The sequence below is a fragment of the Phyllostomus hastatus genome, unplaced genomic scaffold, assembly GCF_019186645.2.
Source record: "Phyllostomus hastatus isolate PE091 unplaced genomic scaffold, TTU_PhHast_1.1 phas_scaffold_501, whole genome shotgun sequence".
Classification (NCBI taxonomy): Eukaryota; Metazoa; Chordata; class Mammalia; order Chiroptera; family Phyllostomidae; genus Phyllostomus; species Phyllostomus hastatus.
Genome location: NW_025334033.1, coordinates 47,681,222 through 47,707,188, shown reverse-complemented (window position 1 = coordinate 47,707,188; position 25,967 = coordinate 47,681,222). Strand labels below are relative to the sequence as shown.

General features: G+C 41.0%; 1 long non-coding RNA gene across 1 annotated transcript; it reads left to right on the top strand.

Moving 5' to 3' along the window:
* Window positions 1-4,327: 4,327 nt before the first annotated feature.
* On the top strand, window positions 4,328-23,085 carry LOC123808522. The gene is made up of 2 exons (XR_006783795.1): window positions 4,328-5,099; window positions 22,190-23,085. It is a non-coding gene; the product is annotated as an uncharacterized LOC123808522 (long non-coding RNA).
* The last annotated feature ends 2,882 nt before the right edge of the window (window positions 23,086-25,967 follow it).

Below are 25,967 nucleotides of genomic sequence, written 5' to 3'. Positions count from 1 at the left end.
TGGACTGTGACCCTTTTTTATGTAGCACACAGGAAAGAAAGCCCCTGTAAAGGCGCGCACTCCTAACCAGTTCCTTGGACTGTGCACTGCCGGGAAGGTCCGGAAGGCAGCCTGCTCCCCTCAGCCTCCTCCCCAGCAGGGAGCACAGGAAGCCACCACACTTGTCCCCGCCCTTTCCTGCTTCCTTTGCTATGCTGTGTGAGTCACTTTTACCGGGACCTGCCTCTGAAGTTCTGGAGTGTGAAGACCAGCGAGGCCTCTACTGATGGCCAAGCGCTATACCATTCCACAGGTTCAGGCCAGCTCCTGATGCGGCCCCAGAAATACTGCGCACGGGGCCTGTATTTCATTAAAGTGTCGGAGAGTTAGAGAGTGTGAACAGGAGAGAGAACCTTGAAGATCACCTGTCTTCGACTAAGACCCTCGTTTCACACAGAGGGGAGGCGAGGCCAGAGAAGAAGGGCGCCTTGCCCAAGGTCACACAGGTGTAGTGGAAGATTCTGGACTGCAATCCACTCACCTGAATTACCAGTCGAAGACTGTCCTTCTGTTCACCGTTTAAAAGATTGGGTGGGAACCATTATTTTTTTCCCCAAAGGTAATAAATTCTGCTTGTCTCTATTTGTGAGTGAGGGCGAGAATACAAGCCCCTGCGAGCAGGTGCTAGGTGAATACACGCTTAAAAAAATGTGGACTGGATGAATGGGTGGATGGATGTGAACAGGGATAAGGAGAAGAGCCATAGCCGAAAGCAGATGAGACCGACACACAGCTGTCCATGAGTGAGTTTGTGCCCTGGGTGTGAAACCTGGGTGAGGGGAGCACACCTGTGTAAGGCATGTCGGCAAGCACCAGGTGTGCTGGGAGTCCAGTCTGTGATCCCGCCATCAGACTTAACTTCTTTGGGCTCCACTTCTGTACTTTCCTTGACATTAAGTAACCAGAGTAGGCCTTAGGGATTGTCTCAGGTCTATGTCAGACCACAGGTCCCAAGGAGGAAATGGATTTCATAGGAAGGTCATCTTGTTTTGTGACACTGTGCTCTCTGTGTGTATGTGGTAGGGGAGGGGCGTGGGTCTTCCTGGAACATGCTATGGGTAGAAAACCAGCATTCCCACCCTTTACCCTCCAACAGATCCCAAGCCCCATTTCTTCCTCTCCTCTGTTCATGAGGAATGATAACTTGGAAAAGAGAAGGGTTCACTTTTGAACTGCTTATAGGTGGTGAAACAATCTCAAAATAACTCATTTAAATGTTCAGAACCTACCTAGCTGGTCATTTATTTTATTTCATATCTCAGTATATATTCAGTGAAATCAAAGCCTTGTAACCATTTATTCTTCTCTTATGTTATGGAAAATGTTCTCCCCCCAAAAAAAACTCCAAAGGAATTCGTTGGTTTCTTAAATTACATTTCACATCGCCATCCCCAGACCACCCACCACCTCTGTGAACAGGTCTCTCTCAAAGCCTAGAGCTGCTGCATCTCGTAAATAACGAGGCAGAGGGGAGAGGGCTGGAAAAAGAGTACCAGCATAGAAGGACTCTTCTCTTTTGGAGACTAGGTCCCTGGCTCTTGACAAGTCAGTGAAAGGAAAGTACGTCTCTGAGGGTTCGCAGGGAGGAGTCTGCTGCCTGCCTCCATATCTGGGAGCAGAGCAGGCTTGGTTGCTCCAGCTTGGTCTGTGATCCCTAGCACAAGCAGTTATGTTACTATGGCTGAGCAAAGTACAATGTTTCTCTGGAAATGAGAATGAACACAAGCCTAATTCCTATCTGTAAAATAAAAACCAATGAATTAAAAAGTTAGACACCATGATTTGCCCTGAATTTTGTGCAGGAAATGGGCTCATTTAAGTTCTCTCTGATCTCATCAACTAATGGATATCTGATTTAAATTCAGGTTCCAGCCTCTTTGTTCAAATCAGTTTTATGGTATGTTGCGATGCACAAAAACACACCTGGGTGCTAGGAATTAGGTTCCTGATACAAGGATTGCAGTGGGAAAATAAGTTCTTTGAAGAAAAAGTAACTAAGAATGGAAACATTTATACTCTGAGGCTACTCAGAATGAGGATGACTTAAGTATAGTCCCCAAATGTGGGAATTTTGCAAAGCAACTACTGATCATTTTTTTTTTTTGTATCACCTGAGAAGTCTAAGGAAAGGCACAAAGTGCCTTATTGGCAGCAAGAGCATCACAGATCCTGGGCTGAAAAAAGTGTTAGAAACTCACTAGTCAGGCAGACCAGGGGGTTTCCAACGTGGACAAGGTCTGGCAGAGAAAAGATGACAAGGGTTAATTAATGTGACAACTACTTACTGAGGGACTGCTATAAGCCAGGCAACAGTCTCCCACTTGGAAAACAGTGATGTTAACAACAGAAATAGATGCCCTGCCTTGTGGTTCACAGTCTGCACTCAATCCACTGAGCTATACTAGCCAGGCAATCCCTACCTTCGTGGACCTTATATTCTAGTAGCCGGATATAAATATTACATAATAAGTATGTGAGTAAATTCTCTGCTATGTTAGAAATTGATGAGTATTATAGGGATAAAAGTAAAGATGACAGGGTTTGAGAGTCTGCAGGAGAGGGGACAGCAGGCTATCATTTTAAATAGGGTGCCCAGGGTTGGCCTCACCGAGATGACATTTGCGTAAACATCTGAAGGAGGGAAGGACGTTAGCCACGTGCATATCTGGGGTAACTGGGCTCCAGGCAGAGGAGACAGCCAGTGCAAAGGTCCTCAGGTGGGAGTGTGGTTAGGGAAATGTAGGAGGCAAGTAGAACTGAAGCCACGTGATGCAGGGGCGGGGGGAATAAGAGGAGAGGTGAATTGAGAGGCAAAGAGAGAAGGGCAGAGAGAGATCATAGGCTTTGGTGGTCATTTTAAGGCCTTTGGATTTTCTCCAAAAGGAATGATGCACTATTGGAGAGTTTTGAGCAGAAGAATGACATGACTTACAAATATCTTTCTGGTGCTGGGTTCAGACATGATTCCGACTTGAGCTAAAGGCCTCCTTCAGATGTGCATTTCACATCTCAGTGAAGAAATGAGCATGTGAATTATGGGGATGTGGCACAAGGCAGCACAAGAAATAAAGTTAAAGGCAGCTAGGAGTCACCTATAAAGGGGGTTGTTTTGAATCCGGCGCTGAAACATTTCTCAACACTTCGGAAGCCTTTTGCAGGGACTGTCCACTTTTGTGCCTTAGAGGGTGTGTTTACTCTAAGTGTGCAAGTCCAAGGATGTTAAATAAGCCTCACTTGACATAGTTCAGGCTTCTCTATAGTGGGTAGTACAGAGCCAGAAGCCTTAAAACGTTGCCTTACCACTTTCGGTTCACTCCAGCTGTCTTTTTTCTAAGGCAAGGAAGAAACTGTCTTCGGACAAAACATGCCTCAGAACTCTTTCCCAGCACGTGCTCGATCAAACCAATGATTTTATTAAAATCATCCACATCATCATTCATTCAATGGACGCTGAGCACTTGTACCAGGACTTTTCTAGATGCGGAGGATTCAAACAAGGCTCTCTTTTCATGTTGCATATAGTCTTATGTATAGTCAAAGGCACTGACTTTATAAATTAAAAATAATAGATTAGAATAAGTGTTTTGTCATTCATGTGTGTGTGTGTGTGTGTGTTAAAGATTCTGAGAAGGCATTAACTTACATTGCCTGCATGAACCTGGTTTCCCTGGAGCTGCATTTGAAGTCACGGAAGTTCACAGAATACTCGGGGAATGGTGTCTACTCTAGGATGGAGTTGGGAGTGAAAGGGGATAGTAGCAGGAGTCAGGTCAAAGATATAGGACAAAAGGCCCAAGATTCCTTGCTAAGAAAATCAGAATGCAGACTGCAGGCAAAAGCAGGAGAATCTCATCATCATTTATATCTTCTAGGTAACTTCCAGCAGTGTCAAAGATAAAACTTGAACATTACAATGAAGTTTTCTTTCCTTTTTTTTTTTTCTTTCCATAGTTGACCCCACAGTCCTGTAGATTCTGCTATTGGGGATTAGGAATTTCTCCTTTGGAGACCATGTAAGGTCTCCTTTAATAGATGCAAAGATAATAAGAAATTAAACCAGATATGTTTCAGTGGTGATAAAGGGGCAAGGGCAGATGGAAAGATTTCAGGGATACCATGGGGCATCTTATTCTATGTCACCTGCACTCTACAATGTCATCTCAAATGATGCTTGTTAGGGGAGGTTTTCTCTGACTCACCCTGGAGAACCGCCCCTGTAGGGGCGATTTCCTAAGCTACCGCTGTACCTTAGGCACACTTTCACATGCGTGCCCATTAGATTGCCGGCTTCTTTAGGGCAGGGATCATATAATCATAATATATCAAGTATATAATCAAACATGTCATAGATATATTTTCATCTCTGTCTTCCTCAAGCCTTAAAAAAGGTGTGCTGGGTGGCAGTTGAATGAATGAAAAAGCGGCATTCACAGATTCATAGATGCTTGAAGATTAATGGCTAACTGGAGGTTAAAGTACTAGCATTAAAGGTTCGACGATCGCATGACAGTACGCTGTTTGCTACCAATCAACCTAACACTTAGTAGCACTTAAAAAGTTTTGAAAAAATATTATGACGATAAACTCCCCATTCCACAAATAGCCGGAGACCAGAGTACTACCTTTACAATAATTTTCCTTGGCTGATTTTATCGAGCGGCTCAGTGCCCTAGTAAGACTTTAGCCAAGAACTGGACCGTGACAGGCGTTTAGAGTTCAAATCTCTAAAACCCAATTGCACGCCGGCGTACCGGAACCAAACAGTTCGCGCTGCAGTTTCCGAGGGAGATGCTTGAGTACGTTACGAGGAATCGATTGCTCCTGCCTGACGGAGGTCTCCCGGAAGAGGACTGCGAGCTCGGAGGCTGCGAAAGAGCGTGTTCTTGTCCTGGAGGCAGTTGGAGCCGCAGAGATTGGGGGTGGGCGCGCTGGGCCTGTTTGGCAGGGCGTCCAGGTGGATCGGAGAGTTCAGTCATGTTTGTCTACGCAGTGACGTGGGCTTTGCTCAAGAACAAGACCCTCCGCTGCAGTGTTTTCTTGTTGGTGTCGGAGTTGGAGAGGTGAGAACCTAGAGGCTTGAAGAAGAAAGCGTTCGGGGCGGGATTCCGGAAGGGGCGGTGCCTCCTGCCTTGAGGGATCTAATTGCGCTCTGTCTGTCTAGCGGCCGGCTGAAGACTGGGACTCTAGCATCCGCGGGCGAGGTTTGCTTTTGAGAGTTTCTCTAGACCGGCCTCCAGGCTGAGAGATTTGGCAGGAGGTAACAAAACTAGCGTACGTCAGAGCCAGATTTTAGCCCCAGACTAGTGATTACAAAGTCTGCATTTTTTACTTGATACAGCGTGCAGCTTCTCAGGATCACTGGGGCCAAACGCAGTTACTTGACCGTTGTACAATTTGGGGCATTTCCACGCACCAGTTCAAGTTTGTGAAATGGGCTTTCTTCACATTTCATATTTGTAAGGGTACATACAGGGTTTTTAGCACGATGCCTGCTAAGTGGTAGGGACTCCCCAAGTGGTAGCTGTTCTCTTTTGTGTTTCTAAAACACTTTTGTACCTACCCTTAGTACATTACTGCCTCATGATATTCCATGGTGTTCTTTAAGTGTTTGTGTCCCTATTTACGCTGAATGCTTTGGTAATGGGGATTACTCCCACTGCTCAAGGGAACACAGGTTGACACCGGTATACCAGTGGAAGGACTGAGTCCTGAAATCAGTGGGAACCAAGTTGGAAAGCAGACACCTTACTTTATTTACTGTGTGATCTGGGGCAAGTTATTTGCTTTTACAGTTCTCAGTCTTGTCCATAAACAGTATAACTTTGATAAAGCTTTGTAACAGGAGGTAGGCCTTTCGGTCAGAATTTAGTTCAACTATACTAATGAGGCCAAGGACAAGGCCACTTCATTTTAAATTTAGAATAGTCCATTTTGGGAAAGAGTTAATAAACCTTGTCTCTGGTAGCGGGTCAAATGGCTTATGGGTACATTGGAGTCAGGGCGATAAAAATATTGGATTCAGTGCTCTTAAGCACAACAAAACTACTGGAATGAACTCAAGTACTACATCCTCTTTCCCGTGTAGGAATGTTATGTACAGAACATCCTATTGTTATATGTATCCCACAGTTACTGTAACATCTTCAAGGTGGATTATTTCCTTTGATAAATAGTAGTAGTCTTTAATGGCATAACCTACAGAAGAGAGTTTGACAGTATCAGTTATACACTAATAATTTTCTTCCCTTCTCTGTTAGCACCCTCTGCCCCTCTACCCCCCACCCAATAGTGAATTTGCTGCTTGAACTTCTTTCCTACTTATTCCCTAAAGTTTCCTGGCTGATACCTGACCCACCACTTTCTAAATCCAACACTTTCTCATCTTTACCTTGACTGTTTTATTGTGTATGCTACCAATACTGCCTTTCTGTTTTTAAAAAACCTTATTTTATACAAACCCACTGTGCTTCTTCCTCTTCCTTCTTCTAGCTTGCAGCTCTTTCTCATTTTCCTTAATGGTTTTCTTTGGTCTGTCCATTAATCTGTATTTTTTTAATTGGAAAGTCAAAGGGCCAAGATTTTCCTAAGGCAGTAATAAGGTATATGAACAAGGATAGACAAATAGACAAAATAAAAATAATAGAGATTTCAGGGGAAAAAAAGACCCATTTATGCCAATACCTGATTTATGGGGGAAAAATTAAGACACTATAACGTACTATGTAAAGGAAGATCCTTTAAATATATAGTGTTGGGACAAATATTCACAAGGCGAAAAAATAGAATCTTGACTTCTATACCACATAAAATCAATATTCCATTAACTATATGTCACATGTAAAAGCTTTAAAAAATTTTAGATGATATAATCTATTCAGAGCAGAAAAATAATTCTTAGATGGGACATAAGAATCATTATAAAGGAAAATATTGATAGTTGTATACTATTAAAATTAAGAACTGATCCTCATTGAAAGATAACATAAATAAAGAGAAAAGATAAATTTTAAACTGGGAGAAGTTATTTGCCACACATACAATCAGTAAATGGCTTGTGTCCAGAAAATAAAATGAGCTTCCTATAAATCAATAAGTAAAAAGACAGAGCCTTCACAAAGGAGGATATCTAAATGGCCAATACAAATGTGAAAAGGGTTCAACCTCATTAATCAGAAAAGGAAATGCAGATTAAAATCACAATGAGATACCACTGCACATCTGACAGAATGGCTGACACTTTAAAAGGAGCAGAAGAATAGCAGGAATTGGCAAGGATGTGGGACAACTAGAAATTTCACACACTGATGATAGAACATAAAGAAACTGAATTAGGTGCCTGTGCATCAAGATATATGTGTAAGACTCTTCATGGCTGCATAATAATAATTCATAACAGTAAAAAACTAAAATTAACCAAATATCACAGAATACGGAAATAAATTTATATGATGGAATACTCTCCAATGAAAATCAAAGAACTATAGCTATATGCACTAACATGGATGAATTCCGCAAGTGTAATATGGAGTGAAAAAAAGTCAAATATAAAAGAACAGATGGTATACAATTCCATTTATGTGAATATCAAAAATAAACTGTTTTGGGCTTCATGCTTCAATGGTAAAGTTATGAAGAAAAATAGCAGTTGCTATATATGTCACAATAGTGCTTATCTTTTGGGAGAGGTAAGAAATAGTCTTTAATGAAGGGTTGGACTGGAACTGGTCCAGGTCAGGCGTCTGCACTATACAGCCCACAGACCGAATCTGGCCTTGCCTTCTCTTTTTGTCAATAAGGTTTTATTGGAACACATCCATATCCTTTTGTGTACTGTTGTCTATTACTGGTTTTGCTACAACAGCATTAAGCAGTAGTTCATATGTCTAGAAAGCCTAAAACAGTAACATCTGACCCTTTACAGAAAAAGTTTGCCAACCTTTGCTCTGGGTGATGGTTATTACATGAGTGCTTTGTGATCATTCATTGAGCTTCATGGTTTTGACATGCACTTTTTTGTTTGTATTTTTATGTCTCATTTTTTAAAAAAATTAAAAAGCAGTGGAATGTAGTAAGTGTTCTAATACCAACATTTCCAAGTCACTGTGGAAGCACAGCAGGGGGTCAGCCCTCTTACTACTGGAAAGTATGAGAAGGAGTCCCAGAGGAAGTGGTTGTGAAGCTGAGTCTGCATGCTTGAATAAGATTGTCCCAGTTGCCTGAAATGGGCAAGGACAGTAGCAGCATAGGTACCAACATGGATGACGGCAGGAGGTGCGAGAGAGGAAAGTACATTTTGGAGAACAGGTGTGGTTCGGTATGGTGGCATGGGAAGAATGCTAGGAGATGAGGCTGAAGAGGCCACTGGGACCTTAACAAGTGATAGGGTATGTATGTCATTTTACAGGTTTAGAATTGACTTTGTGGAGGTGGTGCTGACTAAAAGGCATGAAGCAGAGATGTGAAAAACCAGGCTTTCATTTTATTAAGATGATTTTTGCCACAGTATAGAGGGTAGATAGCAGGGGGACAGGTCTGGAAGGAGGGAGAAGCATCTAGAAGACCGTTGTGTTTCCCAGAAAGAAGTGTGTTTGTTTGTTTGTTTGTTTGTTATTAGTGTTGACACTATTACAGAAGTGCCCCATAAGTCCTCCCCTTTCTCTCCCCCCTTGGCCTTCACCACACTGTTATCTGTGTCCGTGGGCTATGCATATATGCGTATGTGTTCTGTGGCTAATCTCTGCCAGTCCCCCCACCCCTCCCCTCTGAGATCTGTCAGTCTGTTCCATGTATTGTGCCTCAGCGAGATGCAGTTTTAAAAGGCCCCTACTCCTGCAGCACGTGTCAAGGCCATTTAAAAGCCAGTTGTGCATTCTGCTATGACTGTGATCGCTGCTGCTGTACTACACTGTTTATCACAATATATCCGTCACGTCTTGCTCAATTTGGATTGTAACTTATTTGCTAATGTTTTCCTTGCTTCTCAGATTTAACACATGATCTTGACTTCTCAAATGTGACCTTGATACTTTTCAACAGCAAAACTACCTTAGGTAACACTCCTCCAGGATTGACCTGGTTACCTGGACCCTCTCCTCATCCACCCTCTCTCAGGCAGTGTTCCCACCTGGGCTTTCTGCCTAAAGTAATACAGCCGGTGAGAGGGAAATGGTGAGGATGCTAACTGAAGCAAGCAGAGACAGCAGAATAGAAAAGAGAGAATCAAGAAGGATTTGAAGATGCGACTGACCAAGTATGGTGGCAGATTAGATGTGGCAGTGAGGAAGAGGGAGAAACCGAGTTTCCAAGAGTTCTGAGTTGCGCTGGTGCCAGTACAGGGGAAATAGAGACAGAGCAGGTTGATCTTATTTTGTTCGTGTAACAAACATCACTGAGCACCAACTGTATCCTAGGTACTCTGCTAAGATCTTGAACTTCAAATGTGAGTAAGAGTGCACAGTCAGCTGAGTCTTCATTTGAGCTTCACAATAGCCCTGGTGAGTCCAGACAATTATTTGCATTTGGCAGATAGGGTGTCGAGGCTCTGAAATGTCCTTGGAGTAAGTTAATGGTGAATCTGGGACTCAACTCAAGCCTCTTTACCTCGGAGCTTTTTCTTCAGCCACCGGGAGGTAATATGTGCATGTGAACAGCGTGTGAGGCCTCAGAGGAGCACATTTTCCCACCCCAGAGGTACTAGCAACGGTCTGAGACTGGACAGAAAATGAGGGGACAAGCGTGTGTTCACTGTAGCCAAGCCAGGGGTGCGAGGTGGCCGGCAGGCAGTGTCCACTAGCCAGCTCTCTTAGTCCATGGCTGGCTTCCTTAGCAGCCGTCATCAGCTTCTCTTGCTGCCCCTCTGGGCCTGGTTTCTTCAAGCCTTCTTTCTTGTACTTCCCATGTTTGGGGGAGGGGGGGGGGCTTAAATAAAACCAGATTTATGTATACAAAATTGTGTATTTATTCTTACATGTTTCAACTTCCGTCACCTTCAAAGCACTCTCCACGTGATGCAATACACCTGTCAAGACATTTTTTCTACTGCTCAGAACGGTTTTTGAACTCATCAATTTTGATGCCTTTTAGTGCTTCTGCCATTTTTGTTTTACCTCTATTACATCAGCAAGACATTTCCTTTTGAGGACTTTTTTCATTTGAGGAAAGAAAAAACATTGCTGAGGGTGAGATCAGGTGAATAGGGAGGGTGGGGCACGGGTCATGCGGCTCTTTTGTCAAAAACTGCTGAACACTCAGCGTGGTGTGGGCAGGTGCACTTGTAAATCACCCATCATGAAATGGGCAAAGGCGCTGAAAGAGTCTTCAAAAAAATTCACTGAAGCCGAACACAGCCTCTCACAGCATGGTTACACCGTACAGATGGGTTCCTAGAACACTAACCTAGTGGGGGGGAGCTTATACTATAAGGGGCCTGCCCTTTAGAAGATAATTTTGTTTTGGGGGGGCATCCCCCATCATATTACTTGGACAGTTACTAAGTGGTGGACACTGAACCAGGTATCGGAACCACAAAAAAGTCAGATATTTTATGCCCACTAGGAATTCTCAGTCTTGTAGGTAAAGGCAGAGTTATAAACCAGTGAGTGAGATGGAGGGTTCAGGGACTTGGAGAGAGGAGCACCTGGCGTAGGGAGCATGGAGGAGGAAGTGATTGATTCTCTTGGGATCCAGTCTTGGAAAGGAATAGTGTTGTATTCAGAAGGACAGTTGAACAAGTATTCAGGAAGGGTAACAGCGTGAATTGAGCTACAGAGCCAAAAAAAGTTTGGTGTCGGAGGCAGCTGTCTGAGGTACTGCCCCTTACTTGGGTGCGTTTGTAAGCAGCTGACCACGTTGACATATAAGGCAAAATCAGTATCTACTCTCAAGAGGGTGACAATCTAAAGATTTAAGACAAATGAGTGTATATTCCAAAGGAGTGCGTAGGTAACAATCAGATCTAAAAAAAATCCACACCAACATTTTTTATTATGGAAGACATCATACATGGGAATCAAGGGAAGAACATTTTTCAAGGTGTGCCCACTGGTGTCAAGTGCTTTAGACTTTTATGTGAGAAGAGAATCAAGAGCTGAGTATTGAGCTTGCAACATAGAGGTCATCTGGGTTTATGACAGTCACTTCAGAGGAGGAATAGGGATACAGTTGAATTGGAGTGACTCGAAGACAGCATGGGAAATAAGGAAGTGAAAACAACCAAAACGGAAGACTTCTGGGAAATGTTTACGGTTAGGGGAGGTAGAGACGTGGAGTGGTAACTGGAGAGAGAAGACCAGGTTGTTAAGGTCATGTGATCAAGAGCCTTTTCACATTGGCAGTGGGAACCCCAGGAGATTTCAGAATCAGAAAACTCATTGCAAGTGTGGGGTTGGAAGGGGGAATGTGGTAGTAATAACATGAAGGAGGTGAAGTTGAGAGACCAGTGAGCAGATAGTTCAGGAATAATGGGGTAAGGATGTGAACTTGGGTGGTGGCCATCAGGATGGAAATTAACAAAACAGAAAGGAGGGCCATTATAGAAGAATAGTGATCTTTGCTGCAAGATTTTCAGCCAAGTGCCCAAATTATTTACTTAGAGACAAAACTATGGAACTGAAAGGAATGTAAGTGTAATTTTATTTTACAGAAGAGGAAACAGACCCAAGAAATGAAGTTGTTAAAGCATGTATCTATGTGAAAAGAAATGTTAAAAGTACTCATATAAATTTATGTATTCAGGCATCCAGGACATAAATGTACCTGAAGATACCCAATTAGTGGTCCTGGGTAGGAGCATCTGAACAGTTTTCTTCTTGGTCTTCAACAGCCCCCTTCTGGCAAAATGACAGGACCTTAGTCTTTCCTCATAAATGTCTTCTTAGATCGTCCCCAGAGGGCAGGGCCATGGTACACACTATCAGAACTTGCCCCCTGCTCTGAAGGACATCAGACTGCTGGACTCGTGGGCCTCTGCTCTGCACTTCTGTTCTGTGGTCACCTTGAGTCTGTCAGCTCTCTGTCCTCTGCACATCTACAGCCCTCAGTCAACCACGTCTCCTGATGTTTCCGGCATGGTGGTGCTGGCTTGCTGTCCTCCGAGTCTGGTTAGGATTTGGGCACCAGCTATTCATATTGCTGCCATCCACAGCTGCTCACCTCTGCGCCAGCTCTGTTTATAAGGAAAACACTTCCTTTTCTATTCAGTTCTTTTGGAAGGGGAGTTGCTTAGGCTCCGGTGGCATAGCACTTTAATGTTGCCCACGGTTCACTCTTCCCCCTGGGTGTGCAGATGCCTGCTGAAAGCAGTGAGGGCTGTTGGATAAAAGTGTGCTCAAGGGCAGACCCATTGCTATTTCCACTCAGGCATCACTGTTAACTCTAACACAGGATGTCTGATGCCTTTATCACTTACGGGGACCTGCTTTCCCTCCCGATGGCTTGGCTATCCCAACCATTGGGTAGATATTACTATCTCCCCACTGCAAGTATAAACCCTAATGAAGTTATTTCCCATAGGTCTTTGAACCACATGTGAAGCCAACAATGTGTCAGGACCATCTTGTGCATCCTCATTGCTTCAGTGACAGCTAAGGAAGCCTTGTTGGGAAGTCCCTTTTAACTTGGCACTAGTCTGCCACCTAGGGCAAGTTGCTTAACCACTCTGGGTCTCATTTTCCTTAACTGGGGAGGGTGAAAACAGTAAATATAGTCAAAATTCTTAGAAATGATGCATCTTATCCTAAGCTGGCTTCTCAGCTCTGATCCAAATAAGAGGTGTGTACATGTGAGTAAGAGGTTTGTGTGCTTCATATCAGATGTTTACATATATGCATAGCCACTTCAGTGGAAAGGTCTTTACAGAAGTTAAACTGGGAGTTTAAGTGAAAATGTTCCGAGATCCTTTCTCTTCTTTCATTTACCACATTTTCAGACCATAAGACACACCTAGGTTTTAGAGGTGGAAAATAGGAAAAAAAAAATTCGAGGCAAAAAATGTGGTAAAATATTTAATAACATAAATAACATAATATTTCCCCAGTGTAAATGTACAGAACTCAACAGCAGCATTAACAACCATTATTCCTCAGAACTCAACAGAACTCAACAGCAGCATTAACAACCATTATTCCTCCCAAATTTGGGGTGGGGGAGTGCAACTTATAGTCTGAAAAATACGGTAGTTTTCTCTTCCTGGACCCTCAGAGTATGAGTGCTGCCTACAGGAAGATCCTGCACTCTTCTTAACCAGGAGAGAGAAAGCAAGGGAGATTGGGATAGGAGAACTTGCTGAGAAGGACAGGCAGGGAAAGTTGAATGCCTGTAGCCTGGGGCTGATCTGTTTGAGATCTCTGTCTCACTTTGGACCTGATCTGCGAGGTTGCTTTCTGCGTGTGGACACATGTGGTGGGAGTAATGAAGCCTTTAAAAGGCAGGCTGACATCTATGGCAGACAGCAGGAGACCCCTATGTGGCAGAGACTGAACAAAAAGCATTAGTGTGTAGCCAATGGAGCAGCATCAGTAGGACTTTCTAACAAGAGGAAGATGGATAGAGGCAAGGCTCTAGGCAGAATGTAGAAGTGGTTATGAAGTGCAGACACTTTCTTTGTATTTGCTTATTAATTCTCAGAGGGGTGAAAAATCAATAAACTCAGAACTGGAACAATTTGTGTGTGTGAGAGAGCGGGGAGGGACCATTGACCCACACTTCTACCTCCACTGAATGCATTCAGTTTACAGATCATTTCTATACCCATTTTACCAACCCACACAAGATGAAATCCACTTTTGCCTCTTAGCTTCCATGTGACCTTGGACAAATTACTTAACCTCTGCGTTTTTCATGCCTCATTTACAAAATGATGAAAATATCACTGCTTACCTTATAGGTTTGCCTTGAGTTAAATGAACTAATTGCTATAAAACATGTAAATATATTAGTGTATATAAAGAGCTCAGAATACCACTTGGCACATAATAAGTATTTTTACAACATTATAATTATGTTGACCTGATCTACATCAGACCGGATGTTGAGTTCAGTCTCTTTCCAACCCCACACAGCTCTCTTTAAAAGGGGGGTGTGTGTGTGTACTAAAGATTGGAGAGAGAAAGGAATTTGTATTTCATTTGTACCAACAACTTAGAATTTCAGGGCATACAGTTCTCTTCCTAAAAGTTCCTCAAATGTTTTCAGTTTGAACGTACTCTTTTCCCATTCTCCATTCATCCCACATTTCCAGTCTTCATTAATGCAGAGTATTTTGGCAATCTGTTTCTTCCCCTTTAGCTCTACTGACCTGTGATTTTACAGTCTTTTCATCCACCCCAACCTGTTGGTTAGGAGAGCGTGGGTTTTTTCACCTTCTGTAAACATATATCACACAGTAGATACGGTTCCTAATTGTTCTCATGAATTCTTTAATACCGAAGTGTATTGAAAGTAACCCGATTAATTATTTTTATCATTTGAGCTATCAGTCTGGCTATAGGTTTTGTGTAAATCCACATTTTCACACTTCAGGCTACAAAGGTAATACAAGAGACAGTGAACCCATGAAGAGCAGAGGCTGAATCTTACTCATCTTTGTATCCACAGCAGTACCCAGTGGGTGGCTCAAAAATTGATGTATACTTGTCATTCACTGCCTGTTTCTTTTCAGTATGGGCGAAATACTTTTTTCTGGGAGAAGGCTTTAGGCCTGGTGTCCGGGTGCAGTTAATAGGTGTAGAGTTGCAGACCTTCCTCCACTCCCATGGCGGTAAAGCCAGTGGCTCCCTCTGGGCTCGGCTGTGTAACAGGCCCAAACGATGCTGATCCCACTGCATCATCCCAGGATGACTGGTTTCAGCCATGAATAACTCTTACTTTTTTCACCCCACAGGACTCGATATTCAGCTTATTATGTTACTGCAATAACTCCTCGATACTCAGTTTCTTCTATGGAATAGTAAATAATTTGACTTTCTACCAAATTTAACAGTTTGACCATATTCCTCTAGTGGAGAGAAGAATGGGAGAAGTGGTTTTTAAAAGGGATGGGTGACATGCTTTTCTCTGCAGACATGTTTTCCCCCAAATGACAGATACCCTTTTGTTCCCTGTGCTTTTTTGTTTGAAATGTTTTTTTGTAATAAAGGGTGTGACTGTTTTTTGATGTTTGACTAACATCTTTTAAGCCTCACCTTTGCCTTTTCCCCCTTTGTCCCACATGGGGGCAAGCTGATAAAAAAGCCCAGGTGATCTTTCCTTTGTGCCTGTGCAAGATTAAACCATGTACAGGAATTTTTGTTCTAGTCACCCTCCCAGTCACCATAACAATCCCAAGCTAATCTTTTCTTGTGCTCTCAAGCCATTTTTGAGTCTGCTTGGGAGCCACCCTGCTCTCACATGGGGAATACATCTTTTCGTACCTTCTTGGCGGGGTGGGGGGGTGTATCTGTATGCATTGAAACCAGATTTTGTACTATTCAGCTTGAATAGGGGTCCATCCTGACCCTACAGTGTGTCTGCAACAATTTTATTAAATATTTAATGCATACAAAGGGATATTTTATGTTTAAAGTATAAAAGTAGCAATTTTTAAAAGTTTTAGACCTATCACTGAACCTAAGAAGTGGAATATTACCAATGTATTTGAAGTGTTCTTCCCTAATTTCGTGCTACACCTTCCATAGACCAGTCCCTTGCCCCAGCTAGTCAGGGTATTAATTACCCTTGATATTTGATTCTTTGATAGTCACTGCCCTTATTTTATTTTTATGTTTTAATCACAGGTATAAGTATTCCTAAATTGTATATTGTTTTGTTTTACATGTTAACACAATACAGATGCAGTCATACTATACGTACTATTTGGGGACTTCTCAATACTATATTTGAAAGTTTTATTCACATTGATCATGTAACTGCATACATTCATTTTCTCTACAGTGTTGTATGTTCATTGTATTACTATACTGCAAGTAACTTAGGGATTCTCCTTTCAGTAGTGATTTGGATTTTTCCCCTATCTTTTGATCTTACAAAAGATAGGGAATATTGTAATATTGTAATATTGTAATATAAAAGATAGGGAATATTATAATATTGCTTTGAACATTTTTGTACATAAGCTATAATGAAAATGTGCAAGAGTTTCTCCAGCATGTTTGACCAGGAGTGGAATTTCTGAATTATACAATATCCACAGTTTTAACTGTATTTGATGGTGACAAATTGACTTCCAAAGTGGCTGTAAAAATTTACATTCCAATTTTATATCTGTTTGGATAAACAGTTTCCAGCACCATTTATTGAAAGGTTCTACATCCATTGATTATTCATATTATCACCTCTGCCATAAGTCGTTTGCATATCCAGATGTTCCTTGATTTACCATGGAGTTATGTCCCAATAAGCCCGTTGTACGTTGAAATCATCACAAGTCGAAAATGCATTTAATACACCTAACCTACCAAACATCTTAGTTTATGCCTCACCAGTCTCTCCTGAATGCATATTGCCTTTGCACCGTTGTAAAGACAACTTATAAGTCACACTGTCTGCACGTGTTCTGCTTTGAGAGTTCTCTGTTCTCAATGACTAGTCTGTTTTTGTTTGTTTCTGTGTAAGTACAATTTGGGCTTGTGACTATAGCTTAGTTAAAAGCCTCGATATCTAATAGGGAAAAAACCTCCTACTTTATTCTTTTTCTTCAGGAGTTTCCTAAATATTTAGTCTTGATTCTTTGTCCTTCCATAGAAATTTTGGTTGGTGGCTTAGTGAGCCACCAACCAAAACAAAACAAAACAAAACAACAATCCAAAACTTGTTACCCTTACAAAAAGAACACAAACAAAACTTGTTACACTTTTTATTGGGATTTAATTGAATTTATATATCAATTTGAGGGGAATTCACATATTTGCAATATTGAGTCTACCTATAAATAAATAAATAAATAAATAAATAAATAAATAAATATATATATATATATATATATATATAAAAAGTTGGGACATAACTCCCAATTTATAGAAATCATCTTTTTCTGTTCTTAAGAAAGTATTACAGTTTCCTCCAAGAAGGGCTTGCACCTTTTTGGTTAGATTTATTTCTAGCTACTTCATTTTTACATGCTACTATAAATGTAACCTTTTTGTAGATTAGGTTTTACATTTAAAAAGTTGTGTTTTTAATTGAGTTGCTTGTCTTCTTAGAGTGGAGTCATGTGAGTTTTTATATATTTTGGAGGTTAAACCTTTGAGATATCATTGGCAAATATGTTTTCCCATATGGTTGGTTCTCTTTTTATTTTAATATTGTTTTCTTTAGCCATGCAAAAGCTTTTTATTTTAATGAGATCCCATTTGTTTATTCTTTCCTTTATGTCCCTTGCTCTAGGGGACATATCAGTGAAAATATTGCTGCATGGAATATCTGAGATTTTCCTGCCTATGTTCTCCTTTAGGACTTTAATGGTGTCATGGCTTATATTTAAATCTTTTATCCACCTTGAATTTATTTTTGTGTATGGTGTAAGTTGGTGCTCGAATTTCATTTTTTTTGCATGTAACTGTCCAGTTCTCCCAACATCATTTGTTGAAGAGGCTATTTTTACTCCATTTTGTTGCTGCCTCTTTTCGAATATTAATTAACCATAGAGACTTGGGTTTATTTCTGGACTCTCTGCTCTGTTCCATTGATTAAAAATTTTAAATTAAAAAATGGGCAAAGGACTTGAACAGACACTTCTCCAAGGAGGACATACAGAGGATCCAGAGACACATGAAAAGATGCTCAATATTGCTAGCTATCAGAGAGATGCAAATTAAAATGATAGTGAGATACCACTTCACACCAGACAGAATGGCCATCATAAACAAAGCAACAAACAACAAGTGTTGGAGAGGTTGTGGAGAAAAGGGAACCCTAGTGCACTGCTGGTGGGATTGCAGACTGATACAACCATTATGGAAAACAGTATGGAATTTTCTCAGAAAACTAAAAATGGATTTGCCTTTTGACCCAGCAATTCCACTGCTAGGATTATATCCTAAGAATCCTGAAACATCAGTCCAAAAGAACCTATGCACCCCAATGTTCATAGCAGCACAATTTACAATAGCCAAGTTTTGGAAGTGATCTAAGTGCCCATCAGTAAATGAATGGATCAAAAAACAATGCTACATTTACACAATGGAATTCCATGCAGCAGAAAGAAGGAAGGAGCTCCTACCCTTTGCGACAGCATGGATGGAACTGGAAAGCATTATGCTAAGTGAAATAAGCCAGGCAGTGAAAGACAAATACCATATGATCTCACCTCTAGCAGGAATCTAATCAACAAAACAAACAAGCAAAACATAACCAAAGAAGCTGAAATAGAGAACAGGCTGACAGTGACCAGAGGGGAGAGGGGAGGGAATTTCAGGGGGAAAGGGGAAGGGTTTGCAGGAACAAGTATAAAGGACACATGGACAAAAACTAGGGGTGAGGGTGGAAACGGAAGGCAGGTGAGGAGGGCTGGGATGGGAGTAAAAGACAGAAAACTGTACTTGAACAATAATTAAAATTAAAAAAAATAAAATTTTTTTAAAGAAAAAATAAAAAGTGTTTTAATGGTTATATAAAAGAAACTGACTTGAGTATCTTGGTTTTGATTCTAAATCCAGTAACCTTACAAAACTCACATTCCAATAATTTATCTATAGATTATTTTGATTTTTCTCTGTATCTCTATCCCTTTCCAGTTGTTGTGTCTTTTAACTCTTTTTCTTGTCATTAACTGTCTAGAACCTTCTACACAATGCTGCATAGAAATATCTTGTTCTGATTGTGAAAGAGAACGTTTTATCATTAAGTAATTGTAGACTTTTTGTGGATACTCTACATTGACTGATGGTGATCCTGGGAGTGCCCTTGGTTGCCTGACAATGAAACAGTTGGGACCAGGGACACTGCCTCTCCCCAGTTCAGCCGGAGGGGCAAGTGTGAGCCTAACTTCACTGGGACCAGATTCTCTCCTTCCTCACGGTGCCTAAATCCAATAACCATAAGATCATCAGTAAAAATGAAAACATGAGCACAAGAAGACTTGAACACAAATTTTCATGGCAGCATTTTTGCAATGGCCAAAAAGTGGAAACAACCTAAATGTCCATTAACTGGTAAATGGATAAATAAAATGTGTTATAGTCATACGATGGAATACCATTTGGCAATAAAAAAAATGAAGTATTGATACATGCTGCAGTGTGGATGGACTACAAAACCATTATACTCAGTGAGAAAAGCCAGTCACTAAAGAACACATTGTATGATTCTATTTATGTCAATTGTCCATAAAAGGATAATCTGTAGAGATAGAAAATAAGTTAGTGTTATCTAGGGCTGGGAATGGGAACAGAAAATGGCTGTAAATGAACATAAGCTTTCTTTTTAGGGTGATAGAAATGTTCTAAAATTGGGTTGTGGGGATAGTTGTACAACTATAAATAAAATAAAATTAATTGAATGATACACTTAAAATAGGTGGATTTTGCCATGGCTGGTGTGGCTCAGTGGATTAGGTGCTGGCCTGTGACCCAAAAAGTTGCCGGTTTGATTCCCAATCAGGGCACATGCCTGGGTTGTGGGCCAGGTCCCCAGTTGGTGTGCGAGAGGCAACCAGTTGATGTGTTTCTCATACATTGATGTTTCTCTCCCTTTCTTTCTCCTTCCCTTCCCCTCCCTGTATAAATAAATAAATTTTAAAAATCTTTTAAAAAAATAGGTGGATTTTATGGTATGGAAATTATACTTCAAGGAAGCTTTTTTTAAAGGTCAATAAAAGCAGCTGATGTTTCATGGTAATCATCTGATTGGTTTCTAAATGGAGCTGTCTCGGTGTCTAGGTCCTCATTGATTATTGTCTGCATCCATGGCTGCTCTGATGCTTACGTGGAAGTTAGGATAGCAAAGAGTAGGTGACTATGGCAAACAAATCACTGAACGGCTGCTGGCTACTCAGTTGTTTGCTACCTAAGTCGTAACTGTATGTCCTTCACTAAAGGCCACTCCTACTGTTAAATAATAATAAACCTTGTAGCCAGGCCACAGATTACACACCTTCCTGACCCCTGTGGCAGAACCACACCTCCAACCAAAAATGCTCTGGCGCCTGCTCATCTCTGCATTGCATTACAAGAAAAAGGAGGAATTGGACTTCGATTTGCTGAAATATTCCACATTTCCCCCCAGCACCTCCCATCAAACAAAACCTGTTCTATGTGTGCATATCACATGTCATTATAGCGTTTGCCTTCACCTACTTCCAATCCTAGTTTGTTAACACTGTTATTGTGGTGGATGTTGAATGATTGACGTTTTTCTCTATCTATTGAGGTGATTATATTTCTCCTTTAAGATGTTAATGCAGTGGGTTACACAGATTAATTTTAGATTACTTTTCTAATAATTCAACCCTCCATTCATTAGAGAAACCCAATGTGGTCAGTGTGCCAGACACTGTTGGTTTCCCACCCAGATCCCCTACGGTCCTTTCTACTAGCTTGGTGTACACATCCCCCAGCTGCTGCCAGTGGTGTTGCTACAGCATATACCAGTCACACCCACGTGGTTCTCCGGAGACTTGCCCCTGTTCGATTGAAATTGCTTCACTAGAATGTACTTATTTAGAAGTTATACCCTACAGTGATCCTAGAAATACCTGTGGTTGAGACACCGTGTAGGGTCTCCAGAAAACAGAAGAGTTGCAACAGAGATATCAGCCAGCCACAATCATTGGTTACCACAGTGCTGGTGTAATGGGCTCATGAACTGAGTGCTGTGATGGCAGAGAAAAAGGCTACTCGTGGGCACAAGAGCATGGCATCCCTCACCAAGGCTGACCTTGCTACCACCGTCACCATACCTGTCAACAACAGAGACTGATACTGTGCATGAATCTTTGAGGAGAACAACCAGTCACTTAGTGGCACTTATTTATGTAAGACCCCTTGCACTCTGGAAAGAGCAGCAATTGAATACAATTGACATATTTTCTAAGTGTGAGTTTACCTTTCCTGCCTGCATTGACTTGGTCAGCACCTTGGGTTCACAGAGTATCTGATTTCACTGACATGGGGTCTGTCACTTCAGATCAAGGGAATGAATTTATGAGAAAGAGGTTCAGCAGTGGGCACGAGCCTGTGTGATTCACTGGTCCTGCTCCATTCCACATCGTTCATCAGCTGTTAGCCTGACAGAGCAATGGAACGGCCTCTAAGAAACACAGCTTGGAGATGATATCCTACAAAGATGGAGCACTATCCTTCCAGACACAGTATGTATATTAAAGCAGAGGTTGGCAAATGGTCATTCAAAGGCCAAATCTGGCTGGCTGCTGTTTTACAAAAAAAAATTATTGGACCACAACCACACTCATCATCTACATACTGTCTACAGCTTCTTTTATGCTACATTGATGGAGTTGAGTAGTTGTGTCAGAGATTGTGTGGTCCACAGAACCTAAATATTTATTGTCTAGCATTTTACATAAAAAGTTTGTTGCTCTTGCCCTAAACCAGTGGTCACCTGGTCACCTTATGGCCCTGTGTTACCACTGGAAACCAAGGAATGGGAAGGACGATGGCCCCTTTCCAGAAACCCACTTGAGAAGCTTACGCTTTTAGTTTCTGAGGCTTTAGACTGTTGAAGAACTAAATGTCCTGGTTTCTAGAAAGGGGACACTTCCACTAGGGAACACGTTGATAGTTGTGCTTAACTTAAGGCTGTTGCTGCCCTTGACCATTCTAGGCTCACAGTGCCAGCAGCCCAGCAGGAAAAGAGTTACCATGTTTAAAGGGGTAATTGACTGACAATCATGAGGAGGTAGGGTTGTTGCTACATAATGGTGGCAGGGAAGAATATATTTAGCATTCATGTGAGCCACTGGGGTATCTCTTGGTATTGTCACTGTAACTTGGCAAGTATTTGCTCAGCCATCAGCATGGTAACCAAAATCTCAGACCCTTCAGGTGACACCACCAGGTAAGCCACCTAAACCAACAGAATGCTGGCTCAGGTTGAGGGGAATGTAGAAGTGGGTGGTAAAGGAAATAGTATCAGTCTGACCATAGGGCGAACTGCAGCAATGGAGGCTATAGTTTCATCCCACTAACTTTTCTATAAGTTTTCCTAGAAATTGTGATCGACCAGAACCCTGGAGAAGGTGTAAAGAATGGAGTGAACCTAATGTGCAAAGCAAATGGACCTGAGAGGTACAAGGGGTGGAGCGTAGCAGACAATGTTGGTGCTCTGTCTGGATGTCCTGGCTTTCATTTTATTGGTTCAGTGCACCCATTCTTCTCCATCTGCTGAATGTGATGCTGCTAATGGCTCACACCTGCGACGTTTTCTAGAGGCTTCCCCTTGGTAGATTGGAGCAACAACACCAGGAGCTAGTCATCTGGAAGTAATGCACTACTCATCCCTTTAACAGCCAGTAAACAGTGACTGCCTAATGCCTGATACGGAGGTACAGAAGCCTCACTTCCTTGTCGGAATGGGGCAAAGACTGTGGTGTGGTGTGTACGCCAGAGCCCCTGGGTGATTTCAGGGGCCGAGGCTACACTGAGCTGAAACCACACTTTTGCTTTGCTTCTTCCCTTGGCCTTTTCCATGAGGTTTTTGTTTTTGTTTTTGTTTTTGTTTGGTATAGTTATGAGGCTGGACCTTAAAAGATGCTGCTGATATGCTGATGGGTCTAAAACAGGCAGCTCAGGGTTATGTTGCGCCCAAGATTTCTCATATAATTATGAAATTCCCCCCTTGAAAAACTCAGTTGTATCTTTTCTGCTTTTGTAAAGTTTATTCTATGTTTTCCCTAATGTCTAAAGACTGAATGCTAAGTTCATTAATGTTGAGCCTCTTTTGTACTTAGGAATATATAATTATCCATTTTCCTCAAAATAAGATTTTAGCAGCATCTCACAAGTTTTGAATATGACTTTATCATTCAGTTCTAAGAATTTATGATGTCCATTATGACTTTTTTAACCCCCAAATAAAAGTTTAAATTTCCAAATACATGGTATTATTTTTATTTGTCTTTTGTTCCTGGTTTTTAATTTTATAGTTGTCAAGTAAGTGTGCACATGCTATAAATTTGTTCAGATTGATTGAGACTTGTTTTACAAACTATAATAAATATTTTGTGCTCAAAAAGAATGTATATTCTGCAGCTGGTGAGTGCAGTATTCTATACTTACCTTTTTCATTAAGCTTGTTAATTGTGTTACTCAGATTTTTTTATATCCTTATTTTTTGACCTGTTTAATTTACTATGAGGAAATGAAGTTAAAATCTTCTAAGATGGTGAATTTGTTCATATATTATGAGACTATCTTATTAAGTGCGTAAAGTTTAGAACTATCTTTTCCTGATGAATTGAAGTCTTATTATTATGTAGTGACAATTATGTAAAGATCTATATGTAGATCTTTATCCCTAGAAGTGCATTTTGCTTTAAAATCTCATATTTTGTATAACTGTATAGCTATACCAGATGTCTTTGATTAGTATTTTCCTAGTCTATTTTTCCCATGTTTTGACTTTTAGACTTTGAATGTTTTAGTTGAGGCACTTATAAAGAGCATAGAGTTGGACTATTTTTAATTCAGTCTGACAGTCTTTGACTTCTAATTGTATAGTTTAGATAAATTCCACTTATTAAGATCAGTTTTCTATTTGGTATTGTCTTTATTTCATCATCAAAATATTCACTGATACTTCCTAGTAGCTCCTCCTCACCAGACTCCCCTCTTCTAGGCCTGTCCCTGTGAAAGTGTTATACTTCTAGCCCCATTCACATCTAAGTCCATTAACAAACTTGACCATGTGACTGATTAGTTTTTTTTAATTTTAAAATTTATTTTTAGAGAGGGGAAGGGAGGGAGAAGGAGAGGGAGAGAAACATCAATGTGTGGTTGCCTCTTATGTGGCCCCCACTGGGGGCCTGGCCTGCAACCCAGGCACATGCCCTGCCTGGGAATCAAACTGGTGACCCTTTGGTTTGCAGCCCATGCTCAGTCCACTGAGCTACACCAGGCAGGGGCTGATTAGTTTTTGTTTATTTTATCAATTAAAAGTGAGTATAATTGAATGGGCTACTTCTGAGTAGAAACTTTTAGAGTCACCATGTTGTTCTGAGTTGTTCTCTGCTACAGTAATATCATGTTCCAGACTGAAGGTATTCCTTCGGTCTAGGTCCCAGATTGAATATGTGAGTGAGAAATAAATCTTAGGTTCTGTAAGCCTATCCTGCGTTAATAATTACTAACTCATACAGGATAGCCTTACAAGATCTGATTAATGCATTTTCTGATTAATTTTTTCTACCCTATTATTTGCTTTCCTCTATTTCTCTGTCTCTCATTCTTACCTTTTTTCTTCTATTATGCTTTCTTGATTGTTTTTTAAGTTTTTTCATTTCTTTTCTTTCTATAACATTTTATAGAAAGTCTTTCTATAGACTGTATAGAATTACAGTCTATATTTTTAAAGTTATTTCCCTATTTATTTTAACTTGTATAACAAGTATCCATTAGGATAGACTATGTCATGCACTGGGAATAAACACTTCCATATCCTCAGAGGCTTAGAACGATAAGGATTTCCACGCTCCCTCTCAATATTGGCTGATGCAGGATCTACCATTTGGGAACATGAGTTGTAGCAAGATGAAAGAATAGTTTATAGTGGTGCTCAAATGCATCTGCCTTGGGTCGCTTCTCATAAAAGCACATATCACAACCAAATTCTTAGAAGCAGAAAAGTGCAATTCTCCTGTGTGAGTAGAAGGAGAGGAAAACTTGAAATATTGGTTAGGAAATGTAATGTCTACAACAGTTTGTCCTCCTGCTTACCACTCTCTCCCGTGTAGATTGCACTTATTCTCACCTCACAGGAGACAACCCCAAAGTCCCATCTAGTTAGAAAGGTTAGCTCAGAGTCAAGTCTCCTTTATGTTATGGATGCATAACAGTCTACAAAAGATCCTAATGTGGTTCCTCTTGATACAAGCCCTCTGATTCAAAAAGACCAATTATGTTCATTGCATGCTTCCAATATCCAATGATGAAACAGGCATAGCATGACTAGAAAAGTACTCACATTTGGAAAAGAAAAAGTCCTTGATACATAGCAGTCACTGCTCCATGGTAATTTTGAAATTTTGGTAGACAAACACTATTAAGGCCCTCATCTTTGAGGTGGGGAATGTTCCTTGATTAAATCTGCTCTCCAGAGAGTGGAGGGACTTCTTTTTCTATTGTTCTTATTTATTTATTTATTTATTTATTTATTTTTAATCATTGTTCAAATACAGTTTTCTCCTTTTTACTCCCAATCCATTCCCCCCTCCCACCCCTCCCCACTTCCCTCCCATTACCACCCTCCCCTTAGTTTATGACCATGTGTCCTTTAAGTTTGTTCCTGTGAACCCTTCCCACTGTCCCCTTAAATTCCCTCTACTCTCCCCTGTCAGCCCATCCTCTATTTCATTGTCTTTGGTTACATTTTGTTTGCTTCTTTGTTTTGTTATTTAGGTTCTTGTTAAAGGTGAGATCATATGGTATTTGTCTTTCACTGCCTGGCTTGTTTCGCTTAGCATAATGTTTTCCAGCTCCATCCATGCTGTTGCATAGGGTAGGAGCTCCTTCTTTCTTTCTGCTGCATAGAATTCCATTGTGTAAATGTACCATAGTTTTTTGATCCATTCATTTACTGATGGGCATCTTGGTTGCTTCCAGCATCTAGCTATTGTAAATTGTGCTGCTGTGAACATTGGGATGCATAGGTTCTTTTGAATTGGTGTTTTAGTATCCTTAGGATAGAGTCCCAGCAGTGGAATCGCAGGGTCAAAAGGCAGATCCATTTTTAGTTTTCTGAGGAAGTTCCATACTGCTTTC